Source organism: Sander vitreus, chromosome 11, assembly GCF_031162955.1.
Source record: "Sander vitreus isolate 19-12246 chromosome 11, sanVit1, whole genome shotgun sequence".
In the NCBI taxonomy this organism is placed as follows: Eukaryota; Metazoa; Chordata; class Actinopteri; order Perciformes; family Percidae; genus Sander; species Sander vitreus.
In genome coordinates, this window is record NC_135865.1 from 20,467,654 (window position 1) to 20,473,504 (window position 5,851).

Below are 5,851 nucleotides of genomic sequence, written 5' to 3' on the forward strand. Positions count from 1 at the left end.
TGTAAAGAATAAGCTGTGACAGAAAACGGATGGATTGATGGATGAATGGATTGACAACTAACCGGTGAGGCAAAGCCATATTTGTTTTATATTCTGTCTCTCTCCCTAATCCAACTGAAGGTTTACAATTAACCTGCAGCTGGTTTAAGAAAGATAAAACTACTATACCAGCAAACAATCATTCATTCCCTCGTAACATTTACTGCTCCATATATCTTGTTATGCCAGTCACCAGCCATGCTGAAGGTTAGGTATTGGTTTGATTGGAACCTGTCCCTGCCATATGGAACTCTACAATCCTGTCACACTCTGATTCATGGGTTTGTGCCTGCTGTCGCTTAAGTTTTACGGCCAGTATTGGCAGGGTACTTTTTCACACATTCAGAGCCATTTTAGGACCTCCTCTCTTTCTTTCTGTCTCTCCCTCCTTTTTGCCTGGTCCATTTGTGCCAGCATGAATCAGCATCCCACTCTCTTTACCGATATACACGGTGATGCAAGAAGATAGGGTGAGGACAAGGGAGATGTAGAGGTATCCTGCTGTCTAAAGCTTGCTCTCTACTCTGCCTCCACAGTCTGTGTTTGACATTTTCTTGCCTGTAAAGCATGGCTGTGGAAAGCAGGGATGCTGAAACAGGTATGCTGCTGTGTGTGTCAATGCTTGTACATGCACTCCAAAAGCCCACTCGGCTGTGACCTGCAGTTTGGCTTTAACTGCTGTGTAAATCTGAGCAGCACTTTAATGGGTTGCTCACCCCTGATGCTCCTGACACACATCGCCTCGGTGGGACAGTGCTGGCCAGTGTGCTGCCATCATACAGCTGCATCCAACAGCCCCACTATTAATCACATTTTAATCACTCTGCCGCACCAAACTTGCCTAATGGAAGCACATCCCAACTCTTTCATCCCTATGCAATACATTTGTGAAAAAAAACTGCCCCAGAGAGTGAAGCAAAAGTAAGGATATTATGGACACACTATAGAGCTTTACTACTAGGGTTAGTGGGGTGCTAACATGCTTGGCACTTAGGAGCCATTTTAACAACATTAAAACTAGCAAAAGGACGCTGTAAAGCAACACCTGCTTGAACTTGCATAGAAGCTGTAATTTATCATCAGTTGTAAACTAATGCACTGCATCGCATGGTAACATTTGAACAATATATGAACGCTTAATCTTTTTAACTGTCATGTCATGTGCATGTGTAGTATCTGTAATTAGACTGTATTATATCACAGAGCTAGTGTACTTCCCACCTGTGAATATGGATTCCTGTTACTCAAAGTCTAAATGGGTCAGAAACAGCTGTATGACATTGGTCTCATGCTACGTTTACACAGGGCTGGCTATTTTCATAAACTGACATTTCAACCTCTCCATTTTCAAAAATAACATCGTGCACAGCTGTCATCTTTCAGAAAAGTGTTCGTTTACATGTACCCGTGTATATATGCTGTCAATGCCGTCAAGAGCATGCCAAACCTGTAGGTGGCAGTGTAACGAGAAGCTCAAGCCCACGTTAGCCAATCAGAATCCCGAAAATAGCAACAACAGCAACAAATCACTTCCTCTTTCTCGGCCTAAACCTCCGTTTGTTTCAGTTTACATGCAAACGTGCAAACGAAGATTTCCAAAATCTCCACTCTGGCCGGAGGTTTTAGAAAGACTCGTTTTCAGAGGCAAATTCTCCGTTTGCGTGTAAACGAAGGGCACAAACGAAGGGAAATGTCTCCGTTTTTCAAAATAACCATGTACGTGTAAACAGGGCATCAATGTGAAAACCCCTTCAGCTACTGGTAAGGCTCACAACCAGTTTACCATTCAAACCAGTTTAATATTTAAAGTAAAAACAGATCAATTACTATAATTAAAATGTTTTTAATCGAGAGAATGAGAGTGCTGGTGTCACGTCCTGCTCCTGTGTCAAGTTTGTTTTGAGTTCCATTTATGTTTTCTGTCTGGTTTTCCACTTCCTGTTTTATTTTTATACTCACCGTCTTGTCTCATTTCAGTTCTGTTTGCTTCCTGGTCCTTGTCTGCCTTCCCACCTGTGTGATTACCTTTACCCGCCCTAATGTGTTACACCCGTCTCTCGTTATCTCCCCTGTCTCTGTGTATATAAGCCCATTTGTTACTCACCTCAGTGCGAGATTGTCTGTTCCATTGTGTCAGCGTTTGAGCGAGTCCCTGTATTCCTTGTGTTCCTGTTTTTCTGATTCTTCTGATTCCCTGTGTTTTTGTACCAATGCCTGTTTTTGGACTTCCCCTTGCCTGTCGATTTGGAAACTTTTGCCCTTGAGTTTTGTTTGTGCTCCAAATAGAGTGATAGCTGGAGTAAGTTCAGATGTTTCCAAATAGTTAAACAGGCTGTTGACTTTGTTCAGGTGACTGGTATTATGCTAATCATAACATTACCATGACATATGCATCAGAAGATTAAAATAATTAAACAGAGATGATGAATGTGTGGACTCTAAGGCCAGTGAGAAATGCAGGGAAAAGCAAGAGAATGAGCAAAGGGAGAGGAGGAAAGAAGGAGGTGAGATGAAATGATTCATAAAAGGTAGGCCTTTTGCTTTAGAAAAGAACCATAAATAGAGCATATTGCTATTAGATCAGATTGTATTTTTTACACCAGGAAATACAATTATTGCATTTGGATAATTTAGTCACTTTCTTCAAGCAGCCGCTACATACATTATGACTGATGCAGTGATGTTTCTTATAAATACCTGGTATTTCTAAGCATTGCTTAGCAATAACAATAAAGAATCTATTCGTAATACACAATATAAAGATAAAGATATATAGCTGCTTTACCATGTAAAGTGCTTTGAGTACCTTTTAAAGCGCTATAGAAATAAAATGTTATTATTAGTATTAGGCTATTATAAAAATTCAGTCAGTGTATATAATGGTGAGCCAGTTGTTAACCTATCCATCAGGCCTGAGTATTGTGCAGCAGCCTCCACTCCTTCCTTTGTTTATAGAGCAGCAATCATGACTCAGAGAGGCCAAGAGAGAAGTTTGAAATGCTAAATCTACCCAGCATCACAGTGATGTAAAACCTAATGCACTGAATGTGCACGAATCATTCTGTGACCAGACAGAAAGTCAATTTTTACTGCCACTAATCAGAAAAGGCATAAAGGGAGGGGGGTGGGGAAGTATACAAGTAGAGAGACTCTGTATGTCTCAGCACACACTCCTGGAGAGAAGGCCGAGCACTGGGCTGCCACCCCAGATCAATGACCTCCCCGTCCCGAGCCTTAAGCCCTCCCAGCCCCATAACATGTCTCTAATCCCGAGTCACACAAGGGTTCATTTCCAATATATTACAGAGCGGTTAAAAGTGTATTCACATACACAGGTGCTTTTAAACCAGATGGCTGCAAGTTTAAATCCTTAGAGCACCTGAGAGTAAACGGCAAGGTCTCCTTCAACTAACAGCAGCTCATCAGTAAGTGCTGTTGTGTGAGGCACCAAACCCCAGTCATTTCAGTGTAGCTGCTGAGCAAAAACACAGCAAGGCACCAGATGTCCAAAACACCACACCTAAATCTTCTGTCCTGTTGTTAGTAAATCTTCTCCATCCACTGCACAGTAGTTCATTTTTAAACAATTTCACAACTTGCTACTCTTTTGCCACAGAGATCAGAAGACACATATCTCCTTGCTCGTTTGGTAGGATGCAAAAAACTTGAATTATTATATTTTATATTAAGATCTATATAAAATCTCTCTCTCTCTCTCTCTCTCTCTCTCTCACTCTCTCTAAAAAACAAAAACAAAGAAAATCTGGTTCACTGAAGGAATACATTATTCTCTATATTACATTACATATCCATGATCGAAAAGAAGCTGGATGAAGACAAAAATCTTATTTTACCAGCCCCTTTCTCAGATGAGACAACAAACAGAACTAGACAGATTGTCAGTCAGTTAACAGTCAATTTTACAGAGAAACTTAAAACAACTTAAATATCAACCAAACTGTGAAGCAGATTAAATATTTGTTTGTACAGGCAGGATAGAAGAGTGTTTGGGGATTCTTTATGTCTTTCAAACTAGTTTATATTCCATTTTTATTATATTATAAATCCTTGTGAAACAGCATTTACTGTAGAACATCTTTAACTCCTGTAATGTGACGTGTTTGCGAGTGAACAGGTAACACGGTGGGATATAATTTTGAGATTAATTTGGTCAAATTGTTCAGGAATTTGATACCCACAGCTCCCTCACCTGTGTTGATAAATCATGAGGCAGAGGAATACCACAAACTCTCTTTTGGAAAAGTAAAGTACGTTTTTGATAACTGATATTCAAACATACACCAATATAAAATGTATGTACACATAAATGTATCCAACCAAATGTGATTTGTGGTGACAAGCTACAGGTAAGGCCTCCGATCATAAAACTGCACTTAGATAGCTTGTGGATTGTAGAAGCTTGAATAGGCTGCATCAAAGGCTTTTGATAAATCTGTTAAGTATAGAGTTACTTAGTGTGTTATTGCAAGATGTAATGGGGAAAATTAATGTATGGAATGTGCCTTGCCATGACTGCTGCAGATACTGTAAACGTTGGAAGAAAAGATAAGTGTCTTCATTTATCGACTTCCTAACATATATGGCCTGTAGCGTCTTAAGTGCAGCATCTATAGTAGAGCTGCAGAGAAGAACAAAGACCCGGAGGTGGACGAATGCATATAGCTGATACTCTATATGGAGGAGTGGCCCCTGTCTTATCAAAACAAATAACCAGAGGCAGAAAAATGTCTATTGAAAGCTGAACAGATATCGTTCTGACTTATTGCAGCATGGTTATCAGAATTAATGCTTGAGGGTAAAGAGGGGGGGACTTTATTCTTATCAAATATGCCTTACAGAATTAACCCAGAGCTGAGCTCGGAGCGTCAAGAGGCGTTAACCGATAAAGAATGACATCAATGTGGACAGATAGCGAGAAGATTAAGCTGTGTTATCAAAATCTCCTTACACACTCATGCACACAATAACCTCAGACACACAGGTGGCAGACATCTTTTTGCAGGCATGTTAAGAAATGGATCTACAGCTTACTCTGGGTTTGTATAATTAATATTCCACAGGGACTTTTAGTCTAGTAATTAGGAGCTGAAACTCCACAGGACTCCATTAATGAAAGTCTCAACGCTGATGAAAGATTGATCATCTCTCACTTTGTCAAGCATGTGATCCAGCTATTCTTCTTGGTTTGCCCTTTTAAAATGTCCCCTGCTCAAAAAGGTGTCCGTTGGTAGCACCTTTGTGTCCTTGATAAATTCCTTTACAGGAAAAAAAAGTGTCTGGACCTTGAACAGTGGGACAGAGGAGAAGTAGAGGGAGCAGTGAAAAATGTTCCTTGTCGTTAGACACTCAATCCTGCCTAGTTTGTGTTGACATATTAAAGCAGGGACCGTAGGGAGGCCATAAATACAGTGGCCATGTCCTGACCCAACACTGCTAACCCTTGGCCTCTCCTGACTCCACAGAGGGACAACAGGAGGAGAAAGAGAAGAGAAAAAACTGTAAGCAAAGAGAACAGCAAGTTCTTCTTAAAGTGTGTGATGATTCTTCATTCTTTTTCCTGACTTTGTTTTTGGAGCAAGGTAAGCCTACTCTTTATACAATAGGCTCGTTCGAGATTAGCCAGATCTGCGCAGAATCGATCACCGGCGATCGCCGCCCAATGCATGCCGGTTAGATTTGTGTCCGACTTGATCCCGACTCGCTCTGATGTCATGCACACGTGGGCAACGATAACCTCACGAGATCAAGGCGGCCACAGTTCTGAGACGCAGGCAGCGTAGTTCACTTTTCA